Source organism: Topomyia yanbarensis, chromosome 2, assembly GCF_030247195.1.
Source record: "Topomyia yanbarensis strain Yona2022 chromosome 2, ASM3024719v1, whole genome shotgun sequence".
NCBI lineage: Eukaryota > Metazoa > Arthropoda > Insecta > Diptera > Culicidae > Topomyia > Topomyia yanbarensis.
The window spans coordinates 373,595,182-373,611,535 of NC_080671.1; the positions used below are offsets into that span (position 1 = coordinate 373,595,182).

At 37.3% G+C, this 16,354-nt stretch overlaps 1 protein-coding gene across 2 annotated transcripts in view; it reads right to left on the reverse strand.

Annotated features, from left to right (window-relative positions):
* LOC131684576 (putative fatty acyl-CoA reductase CG5065) overlaps positions 1-15,121 on the reverse strand; it is a 30,601-nt gene extending 15,480 nt beyond the window's left edge. Inside the window, exon 1 of one of the 2 annotated variants that reach the window (XM_058967579.1) lies at positions 15,069-15,121. The gene's annotated coding sequence lies outside the window, so the exon portion shown is untranslated. Of the gene's footprint in view, positions 1-14,821; positions 15,039-15,068 lie in introns of those variants that run through there. The other variant, XM_058967578.1, reaches the window with a different exon arrangement.
* Positions 15,122-16,354: the final 1,233 nt, after the last annotated feature.

Genomic DNA, 16,354 nt, shown 5'->3' on the forward strand with positions numbered 1-16,354 from the left:
GGACTCAGAGAATCGCTCATTTTAGCATTATCAGTGCAAGAAATCTCAAAGGTTAAACCAATTTAATGGAAAAGCCGAAAAATGGCCCATAAAATAGAAATGCAAACGAATTATTACTAATGATCCGTTAATAACATCTATAAATTCTTCAATCAATGCATTGTGTGTGCACTGAAATTTCAGCTCTTGATATCTCGCTACCTCTGAAGTGCATGCGTGCATAGTTCAAACTTTACTTCGATATCGACTTTTTCTAAAAATGAAAACCCAGTAGTATCGTTGGTCTGAATTTTTATCCCTAATCCTAATGCCAAAGAACAAACAAAAAACTCTCGAAAACCGTTAGGAAAAGTCATTATTATTACTGGAATTTTCTTTTTCACGAAACTTTTCGGTAACTTTCCGTCACTTCTATTAAAAATTTTCAAATTCTTTATAATTTACATAATCTTATAAGGAACAGTTGTTTAAGAAGTTTAAGCTTTTGTTATATTGTGAAAAAAGCTGAAAATTTATGAATTTTCTCTACCTGCAACATAAAAACCCTTAAGTATACCAATTAACTTAGGATACCTTTTTGAAATACACTATCGCACGAATGGCAATAAGTTAGCTGAAATTTGGAAGAAGCAGAAAAAATAACCCCTTGAAAGCTACCTAAAATTGGTGTAGTTCGATGCAATGGAAAGAAAATATCCTCAGAAAATGGTGTAAAATACTGAAAAATGGAGATTGACTAAATCGCGACATTTTTTTTCTTCATAATAAACTGAAGCTGTTAAAATATTCTTCCCTTAAAAAATGATTTTTTTTAATTTCGCATATTTGCATCTTTAAGATAAGGAATACATGGTCAATAAAGGATTTACTCAAATTTAGCCTTGTTTGTCTGCTAGAGCCCATCAAACATATTTTCATATGAGGCTGGTAAAATTGGGAGCTGATAAAATCTGGTCTTCAATGTATTATAATAGATAGGCAGTATTCGAAGAAGTTTCTTATGGACGAGTGTAAAACGACTTTGTCACTACTTACTTGGAGTCAGCGGCATAGTCAGAAAGTCGGTTTGGTGGGGATTTGGTGAAAATCTAACTTACTGTTCAAATGGCATAATTACGAAACCGCCATCTTTGAAGTTTTAAAATTATGGAGAATCAGTTTTTCAAAAAAATTGTAACAGATTTCTTGTCTTTAGCGAATTTGTTGAGACTTTCATTTAAAACAACTTTATTATAGGCATGGATACTACGTATGGAGTATATCGAGTTATAAAATGATATTTACGAAGTGTTCCTTAATCTTGTTTTTTTATAAAATAACTTTCTATTGTGAGCTTCACAAACTCAAGTTTTGCATAAAATGTAAATTTTATCGTTTATAAACAATAGAAGAGATTAATCATAAACAGTAAAATTATAATAATTTAATTTAAAATTAAATAGAAATAGCCTAAAATATGTTAATACCTTGACCACATGGAGCCTTCATGTCTTCAACAAAGTGGTTTGTAATAGCACTCCCCAAAATTTTGCTGAAGACATTAAGTCTTGGAGGATATAACGCCAAAATTATTTGATCAAATGATGTGCTGTTTAACGTTTGTAAAATTCATCGAAGATACTAAACCTGCGAAATTGGCGGAATAAAAAACGCAATTTTTCATATATTCCCCTATTTTTGGAAGGTGATTTTCTCGGTATTAATTCTATAACGTTGTCGTCTCAACTCGACGCATTCCCAAAATAAAAAAATTTCAGCAAATGTTTTTCTGTGAGCAGTTCCAAGTTTCATAGACATTAAAGCAATTCAAGTTTCGCTTCCTATTAAAAAAAGACCCTAATCCATATCCATATTACAATACACCCCTTCAAAACTGATCTCAATATGATAGGAAATTATGGTTATGATTATGATTGATTTCAGAACTCTGGAATGAGTTTCTATTGGAATGTTTTAGGCAAGTATTTCATATTGATGTTATTAGACAACTGTGAGATCAAAACCAACAGATCAGTTACAGATCACGATCGCATTCCCACAATTTTTCAAAGGTCCCCATAATGTTTCAAACAATAGGTTATCAATGTGCTTTATAATTATCATTGTAATATTGAATTAAACCAGTCTGCATTAATACATTTTTAACTACAATCCAATTGATTTTTTTGTGAGGGGGGGGGGGGGGGGGGTGGCGTCCTCTTGACTACACCACTGCTTGGAGTTATTCATTTCGCTTTTCATTTTCCGAGATGTGTTTCAGATCGATCCGATGGTTATAAGTCAGAAGGTTAAATTATTCGATTTTGCAAAACAAATTTGACAGTCTCCGTCATGCCATAAAGTCTAGTTATTGGAGACGCTTCGTTGACGGCTTGTCAAGAGAAACATCAATGAGTACTCTTTGGAACACAGCCAGAAAAATGAGGAATCGAAACGTAACTAATGAAAGCGAAGATTTTTCGAATCGCTGGATATTTAATTTTGCCAAGAAAGTTTGTCCAGATTCTGCTCCTGCGCAGAAAATCATTCGCGATGCTCCCACAAGTAAAGATTCCATAGATTCGCCTTTGACAATGATGGAATTTTCAATTGCACTCCTCTCATGCAACAATAATGCTCCGGGTCCAGACAGAATTAAATTCAACTTGGTGAAGAATCTGCCTGACCTAGCAAAAAGACGCTTGTTGAATTTATTCAATAAGCTTCTTGAGCAGAACATTGTCCCGCACGACTGGAGACAAGTAAGAGTTATCGCCATTCCAAAACCGGGAAAACCAACCTCCGACCATAACTCGTATCGACCGATTGCAATGCTATTCTGCATCAGGAAATTGTTGGAAAAAATTATCCTACGACGTCTCGACAATTGGGTTGAGGCTTGCTATCAGATACCCAGTTTGGTTTTCGGAGGGGAAAGGGAACGAATGATTGTCTGGCGCTACTTTCGTCAGAAATCCAACTAGCTTACGCAAACAAAGAACAAATGGCGTCTGTGTTCTTAGACATAAAAGGAGCATTCGACTCTGTTTCCATTGATGTTCTCTCAGAGAAACTACATCAATGTGGTCTTTCACCAATATTAAATAATTATTTATACAACTTATTGTCAGAAAAGCACATGCATTTTTCATATGGCGATTTGGCAACATTCAGAATAAGTTACATGGGGCTCCCACAAGGTTCTTGTTTAAGCCCCCTTCTCTACAATTTTTACGTAAATGACATTGATAATTGTATTGTCAGCCCGTGCACTCTAAGGCAACTTGCAGATGATGGCGTGGTTTCTGTTACAGGACCAAAAGCCATAAATTTACAACAACCACTGCAAGATAGTTTGGATAATTTATCAAGTTGGGCTTTGAAGTTAGGCATCGATTTCTCTACGGAGAAAACAGAGTTGGTTGATTTTTCAAGGAAGCGTGATCCAGCTCAGCTTCAGCTTCAGTTGGTTGGTAGAACGATAGCCCAAGTCATGACCTTTAAATATCTCGGAATTTGGTTCGATTCTAAAGGTACATGGGGAGGCCACATTAGGTATATGATAAAGAAGTGCCAACAAAGGATAAATTTTCTCCGAACAATAACCGGATCTTGGTGGGGTGCTCATCCAAGTGACGTGATAAGATTGTATCAAACAACGATACTTTCAGTAATGGAATATGGGTGCTTCTGTTTCCGTTCAGCTGCAAACACTCACATTATTAAATTGGAACGAATACAGTATCGTTGTTTACGAATCGCCTTAGGTTCCATGCAATCGACACATACGATGAGTCTTGAAGTACTAGCGGGAGTTCTTCCCTTAAAAGATCGATTCTGGGATCTCTCCTCTCGTTTACTTATACGATGTGAGATTATGAATCCATTGGTAATTGAAAATTTCGAAAGACTTGTCGAACTTCAATCCCAAACCAGATTCATGACAGTGTACTTCAATCACATGTCACAAGAAATAACGCCTTCTAGTTATGTTCTGACATGTATTAATATACTAGATACTCCTGATTCCACTTTATTTTTCGACACGTCCATGCAAGAGTAAATTCGTGGAATCCCAGATCACCTGCACTCTCTGGAGATCCCTAAAATATTCATAAGTAAATACCAACACATTGACTGCCATAAAATGTTCTACACTCACGAATCAATGAGGCTACTGGCTTCGGTATTTTCAACAATAACACCTCGATCTCTTTCAAGCTTGCAGAACCTGCCTCTGTTTACACAGCCGAACTAGCAGCAGTTCACTATAGTCTGGAAAACATTGATACTTTACTTCCGAGCCATTATTTCATCCTCACAGATAGCCTCAGCACAATTAGGGCACTACGCTCTTTAAAGCTTGATAATCACGATCCGTTCTTTTTGAAGAAGATACGAGAATACTTAACTAAATTAACAAATAAATCTTATCAAATTACCTTAGTGTGGATTCCCGCTCATTGCTCTATACCGGGTAATGAGAGAGCGGATAATTTGGCCAAAATAGGGGCATTGGACGGTGACATCTATGAAAAACCTATTGCCTTCAATGAATTTTATAGCGCTTCTCGTCAGAGGACGCTTACTAGTTGGCAAACATCATGGGACAATGGAGATCTGGGACGGTGGTTGCATTCAATTATCCCAACGTATCAAAGTATCAACGAAGGTCGATGTAAGTCGAAACTTTATTCGTGTGATGTCTAGACTCATGTCCAACCATTATACGTTGAATGCGCATCTCCGCCGTATTGGGATCGCAGAAGATAATCAATGTGCTTGCGGAGAGGGTTACGAAGACATTGAACATGTTGTTTGGTCTTGCACTGAATATCGTGAAGCCAGATCCCAATTAATAGACTCCTTACGAGCTAGAAGAAAAGCACCCTATGTTCCTGTTCGTGATATCCTCGCCTTACGAGATCTTACATACATGGGCCATATTTATCATTTCCTGAAAACAATAAATATTCAAATATAATTATCCCCACAACGTTTCTAGTTTTCTTCCCTTGCTACCCACAAACAATTTAGATTTCTTCGCAGTGAGTTAAGTTAGATAAAACGATATAAATAAAGAAAAAAATAAACAAAGGTTACAGAAAAAACTATCAATAGGTTTAAAATGAAATTCAAGAAAATAGAGTATAAATAAAAATATTCAAAATGATGATTATCCTCAGTGTTAGCATTAGAAAGTGAATTTTTATTATAACGTGATAGTCTTAAGAACTTTTGTAACATGTTATGTAAAAAAACCCCGGCGTAAAAAGCTTTTGCGAATGCCGTGTCAAATAAACGTTTTATGAAAAAAAAATCTTCATGAGTATAAAAAGTTATAGCTTGATTATTGACGCATCAGGTGACAAATTCGTTTCTATTCGTCCTTGTTGTGTCCAATCTTGTTCTATTAAATAGCGTAACAAACCGCGCACATGTCATCGGTTGTATATTCGACAGCGACAGCGTAAATCTGTTGCCTTGTACGTAGCTCCCTTGGGTTCGATTCCCAACTCCGCACACAGGGTTAGAGATTTTTCCCAAAAGAGATTTCTTTAACACGATAAGAGGCGAATGATCCTAAGGTTAATCAAAACAAAAAAACATCGTTCACCAGCCGTCCAATTAAACACACTCCCGACTGTAGGCTGTCCGGAGCTGAAGTTGCTTTTATTTACAAACCGAGCATTTCAAAGTTACTTCAACAGGCGATAAAGTTATCATAAATTCTCGGAAGCTGGCTGCCCAGAGCAGGAATCAGGAAACAGTAGCGTCTGATTCAAATGGCACTTTTCCCATGTTGATCGGAGATTTGTGCCTTGCCACGAATCGTCTTTTCATCGTTTTCCTGATGGGAAGGATTTGAGGAAGTGGTAAGGTTAGGAGTAAGGAAAATAACGACACAGAACAATTAAAACAGGGCTCTCTGCACCCCCAGAAGAATGCTGAACGATCTGCAGGTGATACCATAGGAGGAATAAAACTTCCAACCCCCGGAGGGATTTAGAGTTTTCATTTAAACAGAGAGCTGATATATCAACACCCCCGAGAGGATAGGTAGGTGAGATAACATATCGACAGCAGAAGAGATATTGTCAATCAAATACGGCTTAAGCTATAGGCTGATTTTGTCCAGAGAAAGATAATAGACTGTTATCAACCTCCTGGACCACAGCCAGAGCTCCATGTTTAGAGGGTTTTTATCACCGGAACAGGTGGTCCGGGGTGTAATTCTTTGCCGGTTGAAATAACCACTACCGACACTACACGGTTTATCTAGGCTGTTCGGAGAAAGAAGCTGACATTGAAGGACAGCTTCCATATCCACTCGCATATATCGTATCACTTATCAAGGTGAATCCAGATTTGTGTAACTCTTTACACCATCCTACTAACAAATACTCCTTTCCATGGCAAACGTAGATGCAGAGGTATACACGGTCTCCACAATAACGTTTGTTACTTTTTTTTGCTTCCCCGATGACTGCAAGGACGTGGCCGGCGCCGTTAGTGTCATTTCAAAGCTCCATCATCAATGTGCGTACATTGATGATGGATACCAAAGCAACCAAAAGTTTGTATAAGGGATCTGTATACGCTTCTAGTTTTAAGTAATTTTGCAAAACGTTTTATGTTGTAATAGTATTATAGTAGGCTTTTTAAGTATTATCCGAACTTCTGGTTGCTTGGGTAGCTACTGGGGGGAGGTGGAATGAATGGAGATTCGTTGATTCTATGTGCAATTTTGCTTGTTCTGGTCAATCATGGAAAGACAATTACCAATTGTACGGTCATCATGCCTATGCTCATGCTTATGAACGAATTTTCATGAAAAATATCTTCGGTTTCGTGAAATAGAAGGGAACGTCTCCCAACTGTTTTAGCCTGCATGTATAATTGCTCATGAAGAAAACGCGCTTTGTGTGGTTCATTCCAACCCGTGCGATCCAAAACAACAATCGGTACATCTACCCTAACATAAATACAAAGCGAACGATCTAGCCAGCGTTATGCATTTTTGTCGCACCAGGAAAATAATAACCTCCATCTTGCCAAGATCAAAACCCCGAGAGGCAGTGGACGCAGATCGAACACTGTTGCAATGCCGGCTACGTGTTATTAAATCTTAACCCCAATACGTCGACCACGATGGCAACCCATAGCCGCCCCAGCATCAACAATTGTGCGATGGATGCACTTTCTTGCATTGAGCCTGTTGTTTGTTGGGGGTGCACATTTATTCGCAATGCGACTCAACTTCTGAAGCTTGTTGTTTTCAGCGGATCGTGAGATGAATGGGAGAGTGGCTTAGAATTGCATCGTATACTAAGAAAACCCTAAGTGTATGTTGTTTTACGGTGCATGAAGATTGACCTAAAGGGCCAAGGCGGGTGGGACTGTAAGTGGGTCACAATAGGAATAATAGTGCACGCATTCACGTCTCGATTAGTTAGAACGTCCTGCTCTACAGACATATCGTAATAAAAGTAGATTTGCATTAACTAAATCGGTTTTAGCTTAACCTCTCTAGATAACCTGGACAGCTATTATTTTGATATCTTATATCTTCACTTATTTCTTTTAGCAGCGACGTAACTGTAACGCATAAATTGTGTATTATTTAGAAGTATTAATAATATTTTGCATTTAAGTTTATCTTTCTTCTTCTGAGTAGTGAAGAATTGTAGACCAAAATAAGTCAACCAATCAAGCACAATTGGAATCCACAGCTGGATTCTGATTTTGCCCGATAGGTTACCTTTTTAAGCTTCACTCGTACCTTTTATTGGTGTCTTTGTCTTTTACGTTATTGTGTTTTGCACTGCTACCCTCTATGTTTCAATGTGGTGAATCTTATAAAAACTACATAAAATCAAACATCGCAATAAGAAGAAAGAAACCCAACTTCTGCGAAAAATCGGAGACAGTTTTGAGTTTTTACTAGTTGGGTTTTTGCTCACTGCAGCGTAGATGACCAAAGTAGCGAATATTTGCTCAAATCGTATTGAAATAGTCCATTAGTAGGTTTTCAGTAATGGTGGATGATAAAGAGATATGGAATGCATGGAAAATATCGAAGCTGGTATCTTTCTCCTTAATGATATCTTTGATTCGAGAAAAATAAAAGCTTATATCATTAACTGGGGAATAATGTAAAGTTTTTCAATTTTTATTTTTATTATAGAGGTTTTAACCGTAGGGTCTTTCGCCTCTTCGAGCTAGAGAAATCTCTTTTTGAAAAAATCTCTAACCGTATGTGTGGGGTTGGGAATCGAACCCAGGTGAGCTGCGTACAAGGCAATCGATTTACCAACTACGCTACGAGTTATGATGTACACCGCAAAAAAGGTTTTCGACGAGGCGCCTCCGAAGATTCACTGTCGCTCGTCCAGTATTTTGCAAGGCAATTTTGATAACCTATTGTTCAATTATGGCATTAGTATATGGAAATTGGATGAATTTACTAGCACTCTCTGTATCGCCATAACAATTAAAAAGAAGTCTTTTTAGCGGATTAACCTTACCCTCCCCTTAAGTGTAAGGCTATAGCTATATTAACACTACGTACTATCAGTACACAAAGCGTCAATGGTACAAACGAAAAAATTATCATTTATTCAAGGCAATGCGGAAAAGCGCAGATTAAAATAAGCCCGGCTTTCTCACGATCGCGTTCTCTGCTAAAGGTTGATGATCAAGCTGGTTAAGTGTAAACATGTTACTACTAAATTAAACCACTTATTGTTTGCTCTCAAAAGGTCGTGCCCTTTTTGCGAATAAAATTTGTATAGACTGTTGCTCATTATGAATTAAATTTAACTACTCTATTGTAAGAAGTAAAGCACACAGAAATGGGCCAGGTTTTGATTTTTGGTAGTACAACTGTTAAAAATGGAAATTCCCGCGATATTTGTTTTAATCCAAAGCGGTTCAAAAAACACAACTTTATAGATTTAAAAAAAATATTTTTTATGTTCAGTGTTTCTTTTGTGTTTTTTTTTAATTGTAGGAAGAAGTGGGCCTCTTCTCAAAAAGAGAACATGAATTTAAATGTAGTTCTGAGGGTTTTCTGGGTCGCTAATTACCAATCCCTTCTCAGATTTGAAAAATTCAAAATGACTGATTCAAAATGAAGGACAAATATTCAAAATGACAAATTCGACCGACTGACTACAATGAGGCAAAAAAGCTACGATTCGTCAACTATGTAGATCTGGGGGGTATGGTAATGAGCCTATTTTTGCCTTGTTTTCTTATTATCATCCTACGCATTTCAAACCGTAGGTTTGAGCATCATCTCCCATTTTTGCCTTTCTCAATAGATTGTTCAACGATAGCAACGCTCAGGCCCCATTCGATGATTCTCTGTGCAATTTCGCTTGTTCTGGTCAATCACGGAGTAGAAACTCCGAATTGTGCGGTCATCATGCTCATGCTCATGCAGTCAAGTTTATGGAAATTGACTACTGATAACTACCATACGCTATTAAACCTCATACCAACCTGACTGAGACGTTACTTCGTTAAAAATTTAATAACTTGTCCTAAAGAGCGAACACGAAATTATTGCGGCGCATTCAACAGGGCATAACTTTTTTACCATTGGGTAAAAATCTACCAAATTTTGCACACTTTCTCATTGATGTGTATTGTTTACATGCGGTCAAACTCGAAGTCGTGTTTTTCGATTCAATGAAAATGGAGGTGAACCAACGCGAGTCGAGAGAACAAATTCTTTCCAAACACCTTGAATTTCCTGACCTGTCGCACCGGCAGTTGGGAAAAATGTTGAACATTCACCATTCAACCGTCTCTAGAGTGTTGAAGCGGTTCCAGAAGCGGTTGACGTTGGACCACGGCAAAGGAACTGGAAGAAAACCGGGACCGGAGAACAAAAAGACGGAGGGGAAGATGAAGCGGATGATTAAAGCAAATCCCAACGTCTCAAGCCGTGATTTAGTTAAAAAGTACGGTATGTCGCAGAGCTACGTCCAGAATGCAAAGAAGTGAGCTGGACTACATACATACAAGGTACAGAACTTCCCAAACCGCGATGAGCGGCAACAATCGACGGCTAAAACTCGGGCACGGAAGCTCTACGAGAAGATGCTGACAAAATATGGCTGCTGTGTGATGGACGACGAAACGTATATAAAAGCCGATTTTAAGCAAATTCCGGGGTTGGAGTTTTTCACCGGCAAGAGCAAGTTCTATGTGGACGACAAATTTAAGAAGAAGAAAATGTCGAAGTTCGCCTCCAAATATCTCATTTGGCAAACCATCTGCTCTTGCGGACTGAGGAGTGAGCCTTTCGTGACAAAGGGCACGGTAAATGGCGAGATCTACAAATCTGAGTGCCTCGAGAAGCGCCTTTTGCCGTTCTTGCAGCAGCACGACGAAGCTCCGCTATTTTGGCCAAATTTGGCATCATGCCACTATTCTAAAAGTGTCCTGGAGTGGTATGAGGCCAATTCTGTCCATTTTGTTCCAAAGGACATGAATCCGCCAAACTGTCCGGAGCTGCGCCCGGTGGAGCAGTACTGGGCAATGATGAAGCGGGAACTTCGAAAGAGCAAAAAGACAGTCAAAGACAAGAAGAACATGTTAGGAAAATGGAAAAAAAACTGAGAAGCTGGTACCGGATGACACTGTAAAGACTTTGATGGAGGGCATCAAGCGAAAATGCGTTCAATTTTACACTCAAGGCTCCATCGATTAACTTTTCTTTCGATTTTTGAAGTAAATATATTTATAAAACTACCCTAAAATTTTGGTTTGATTTTAAACATTATAAGAAAATTGGCATGACATTTTCGGTGTCGCAATAATTTCTTGTTCGCCCTTTATCAATGTTGCATTGGGTTACAGCACTCACTACCAGAGATAAATTGAAGTATACAGAGCCACCTAGCGGTGAAAGTGCTAGATAGCGGGTTTTCTCCGTGTAAATTGTCTAAAAATCACGGATAAACTTCAAGAATTTCGATAATTGCGACAGTTTCAAATTCGTGTAACTTTTTTCATACTTGACCCCAGTTTCTCTTAACGCTAGAATGTTGCACTTGCACTTTCCACCCTAGAACTTTGCACTGGGGTACAAACGTACCCCACGCGTTTGATCGCAATTTTCGTAGGTAAAAATGCAAACACAAGAAATGTATAATACATCATTTTCTTCGTTTTTCAATTGTGAAAACAGCAGTGTTAGTAAAAGTGTGAATTTTCAACAGATTTGAAAAAAATCAAATTATTCTAAAAGTTGAAAGAATGGTCTAAAAACGGTAAAAATGAGATTTCGATATTTTCGAAAAAATGCAATTATTTGGAAGAGTGAAACTTTAAAAATCGGGTTTTGCAAAATACCACGAAATAGGGTGAAAATTGAGATGAAAAACATATTTCTGATCCGTAATACATTGGTTACATGCAACGTTTCTGTTACAACAGTACACAAATTATGCTTGCCAGCCATTGTTTTGAAAAACTATAAAAAGTTAACAATACAAATCAGCAAAAATGAGACCGATTTTTTTTCTACTTCAAAATTAAATAAAATTATTGGAATAAATTATCAAAAACTAACTAATTGTCACTTACGTAGTAAAACAACCAGTATTTAAACTGATATTGTCACGAGTCACATTTCCACTGACAGTACGAATCGCTAACGGCAACCGTGCACTGGTGTACAAATGTACCCACGCCAACTTTGGCACCTGCTTCCACGAAGTCTAAAAGTAAACTGACTATACCACCTTTTCCTACTCTTACTAGGAACTCTAAATTGAATTATGGTAGGACCCCAGGTAAGTAAATGCCGAATTCTCGTCTTCACATGGCTTCAAAGAAGGCGTGGGATACATTTGTACCCCTGTGGAACGTTCTAGGGTAGAGTATTGCCAAAACGTGCGCCTGGGAATTCTACAAGATGCTTCTAATGAAATACTGGAACTGCGTCATTGATGATGAGACCTACATCAAGGCGGAATTTTAAGTAGTTGCCGGAACAGGACTCTAACTGTGCTAAGGACAAGTTTGCTATGGATGGCCGTTTCAAATGGAAGAAGCTGTCGAAAGTCGCTTCGAAGTATCTGATTTGGCAGGGCATATGTACTTGTGGCAAACGTAGTGAACTATTCGTGACCGAAGGCACCGCAAACGGTGATATTCATGAATCTGAGCGCCTTCAAAAACAGCGTTTGTCATTTTTGAGACAACACGCTCAAAAACCACTGTTTTTCCCGTCTAGACACCGCTGTAGCAGCTCCAATGGAGGGTATTAATAGCGTTTGTCCCACACAGTTCCAATACACTACAGGCCAGGTTTTTGAAGTTCTTCAGACCATACTATAAGAAACCCTGCAGGAGATGTGTCTCCCATGCCTGGTTTCAAAAGCCAGTCATCGCACGTTCGAGTCACGACTAGGAAGGATTTAAGGTGTCAATAGGATATTAGCACTAGCCATACAATTGCCATGTACGCTACGAATCGTATGTGAAGTTACTTGAAATAGAAGGCAAAGTAAACATAAGAAATTTCAGTTTCTTATGTTTACTTCGTATTTCCGTAATAACAAAATCGGTTAAAAGCGTAATGCAATCAAACCAGCCCCCCTGATGAAAGAGAATCCGCACAACTATGTTAATGAGGTTAGTGCTTGCATGGATACATAACTATTAACGATAATGACACTTTCAAGAGAAATCATCGTTTATAATTACTTTGAAACATCCGGTGTAGGGAAAGTTCGTGCAAGACGGAACTGTGGATTTTTTTATTAACAGTAGAGTTAGGTGAGGATTTTAAGACACGTTTTGTTTTTTGATGAAAAGATGAAAAGAATTTTTTTTGCCTTCAAGTGTATCCAAAACTTTTATTGGGATAGCTTCCCCGAATTAAAAAAGTACGTACTAATTGCATTCCAATCTATACATTTTGGCTAATTAGTTAAAGAGATTGAGAAAACAAGGTGAAATAATAAGTATTACAAAATAAGATAGCGCTAAAAATCGATTTACCATTCCATTTCACAACAGAAATAACTAGTCAAAGGGAGTCAATAAGAAATCAATAGGAAACTGTTCTATTGCGGTATAAAATCCAATGGGCTTATGAGTCCTTTGGATTGTATGCCGCAACGCAAAGCAACATTTTCCTTTGGCTATATTCGTCTACATTCTCATAAATAGCGATCTCACACGTTACACTACGTTCACATTTCGAGTTAAAACGTGCTATCTTGATGACATTTATTTTGTAGCGCCATTTATTAAAACATGTGTTTCGTGGAAGCTGCAAAATATATTTTTCCAGTCGATAGTCTACTAACAGAGGAAAGTTTTGTATACCTACACTTTTGTATAAATGGTAGGTTATTGCAATTTTAAATGGTCCATTAATGTTTAGACACCGTTGCTTGAGTCTTGAGTAGTCTTGAGTTGAGAGGTTCTGTACTAAAATCCGTTTGTATGTTTGACTTACCAACCCATATTTTTTTTCTCACAGGCTTTCATTCCCGCCATTCACTTGTTGGTTTAGCGATCTGTTGTATTGTTACACTTTAGTAAAACAGGCGATTGAGTTATGAGTTATAGGTTATAGTTGAAAAGAAAAACAATCTATTTAAAAACTTAACAGTGGTCGGCTTAATAGAACTGTGTAGAATATTGAGTGGAACTGCTAAAACTCGAAATATTTTTTTACACTGGGTTACCCTTTCGACTCAGTCGATATTTGTTTGAATATTCCGTCTTACTAAATTTTGGTATTAATGTATGTTAAGATTTAAATTAAACTATCTTTAATTAATAGTCTAAATGATGGCAAATTTTGACAAATTGAAGAAAGAATATTTTTACCGATCTGTATTATGTTTCCAAGGTACCGAATACTGTTCTTGGAACAGGCGCTCACATATTTACGCGTGACAACCCAAGGTCGTATTTTTTGTAATAAAAAATTAAAGGCAATTTATGCCATTGATAATACAACCTCGTACTTAGCACTCTGGTTAATAGCCAGTGATACTACATCGCAACCTACACAAGTCTAAAAATATGTGTGATATTTTTAATATATTTGTTAAAATATTGCAATATTTACACAAAAATCTGTAGAAGTCGATTTTCAAAAAATGTCCATAACCTGTAAATTGTGAAATGAAATCTGTGTGAAAAAAATGTTAAATCAATCTGTAATGTTTCAGTAAAATTTGTGAATGTGGAAACCCTGGTCCGATAGTTCAAGGTAACATGAACTTTTTTCACTTCACATGTCCCGTCCCAAGGTAAAACCAGAAAAAAACAGATATTCAACATAAAACATTACTTGGGTTGGAAGAATTTTGAATTGACTTTCGTTGGAGAAACTTGGTTTTTCGCACACGCTCTGTACCTTACATTTGTTATAAATATTCAAAATTGTGTCATAATAGATAGAAACATTCGGAAACAGTTTTCATAATAGTCGAAACGATTATTTCCTTCAACGGCTTCGGAATATAACTCCATTGAACGACACGTCGATCAAATATTTCCTATATTATACATATGCCACTTTTAACCTTCCGGCAGTCGCGCTGGTGCACTGAGTGCACGCTGCTCTGAAAAACTAGCGAATCGTCTTTGGGCACCTGCGGCTGCTCGTTCAGTGGGCCATATGCGCGACTTCCGGAGGGTTAAATCCAACGTGTCCAGGAATTTAAAATAATTTACTAGTACAAGTTTCTTCACACGGTTAAACATTTCACGTCACATTTAGTATTTCCGGCCACAACGTGCTTCGAGAGACAGAGTAATGATCACACAACTTCAGCAGTGATTTAACACAAACACTCACTTTACACAACTCCCACGGGATATATTCCCACGATAGCGCCAAACGATTTTTCAGTTCAACAAACAATCGTATCAATTCCAATGGCAATTGAATACACAACAATAGTGTTCCCGAAACGGGATCTCCCTATCCCTACTAACTTAGGGAAGGATGATTACACAATGCAAACACAACAACAATCGTCCGCGTCGCTCGAGAGATGAACACTGACTGAATGCCACTACAGCAGAACGTCCGCATAACTTACTTTGTAAGTACACCCGGATTAACTACAGCGAGTTGGCGGCCCGTCTGGCCCGCTGCTCATTGATAGTCTTCATACGTCGCACTTAGCTTATAAGTGAACGATCGTTTACCGGCTTTCGCGACTCAGAAGGTGCGGGAAGTGAGTTGTTGCATGCAACACGCGACGCGTTGGGCGGCCAGCGTTTGTGCTCTCTATGGAGACGCAGCATAGCTGGCACGAAGTCGGCTGAGTGATATGAATCCCTTAGGCTGACATCGCTTGTAGATTCGAGTCGCTTTAGGTTCGTTGTTTACAAAATCCACATATTAAAATGACAATTTCGAGGGAACCTCGAGCTGCTCGAATCTCAAAACAAAAACTGCATTAGTAAAGCGTCATTTTCATAATGTCATTTTCTTAGTAGGAAATTTGTATTATGATGTTTTGCGTAAGAAATTTAGTGAAAAGAGCCTCGGTTAAAATATTGAACATTTGAGGGTTTTTAATTTTTTTGATTATAATCTTTAACTACGCCGCCAGGAAAAGAAGAACAATAACGAAACCCAAAATGAATGGAAGCCCCAAAAAATTCCATTGTATATTAATTAGCCATTTTTCGCGTAATGGGATTTTCAGAAACAATTCATAATTTTGATACAATGGTTCTCAAATTCGTACAATCCGGTTTATTCACATACTGTATAAAAAAATGGTTTTTAATTTCATTCTAAATAGTCAATTTTTCAGTTTCTTCATTTCATGGATTTTATTAGCCTGTTTATTTTATTCATTTTGAATATTTGACTAATTTTAAGTATATGATCATTGCATTTTAATTATTTATTTCATTTAGCATTCTTTTTATTCATTTTGTTCATTTAGGTTCATTTTGTCTATTTTATTCGTTTCATTCTTTGGATTCACTCTGATCATTAATTTTTTTTGAAGTATTTTATTCATAGCATTTATTTAACTTATTTTATTCACTGCTTTCATTCTATGCATTCTATTCATTTTTTTTCCATTTTTAATGATCTAATTATTTTTTCAGTTCGTTGTTCATTTTCAATTCGTTCGTTCATTTCTTTAATTTTATTCTTTTCATGTTCAGTCATTCTACTTATTTATGTCATTTAAATTGATAGTTTGAGTCAATTTATTTTGTTCTACAGTATGTCCCGCATTTTTAAGTTCACCCTGATTTTTCAATAAAACTTTTTTTTCGTTCGAACAAACTGCACCAAATTTTTAGCGTTTGTTCTAAAATATAATCAACAATGTTTCTCGAAATTTCGAAGCCCTGGTGC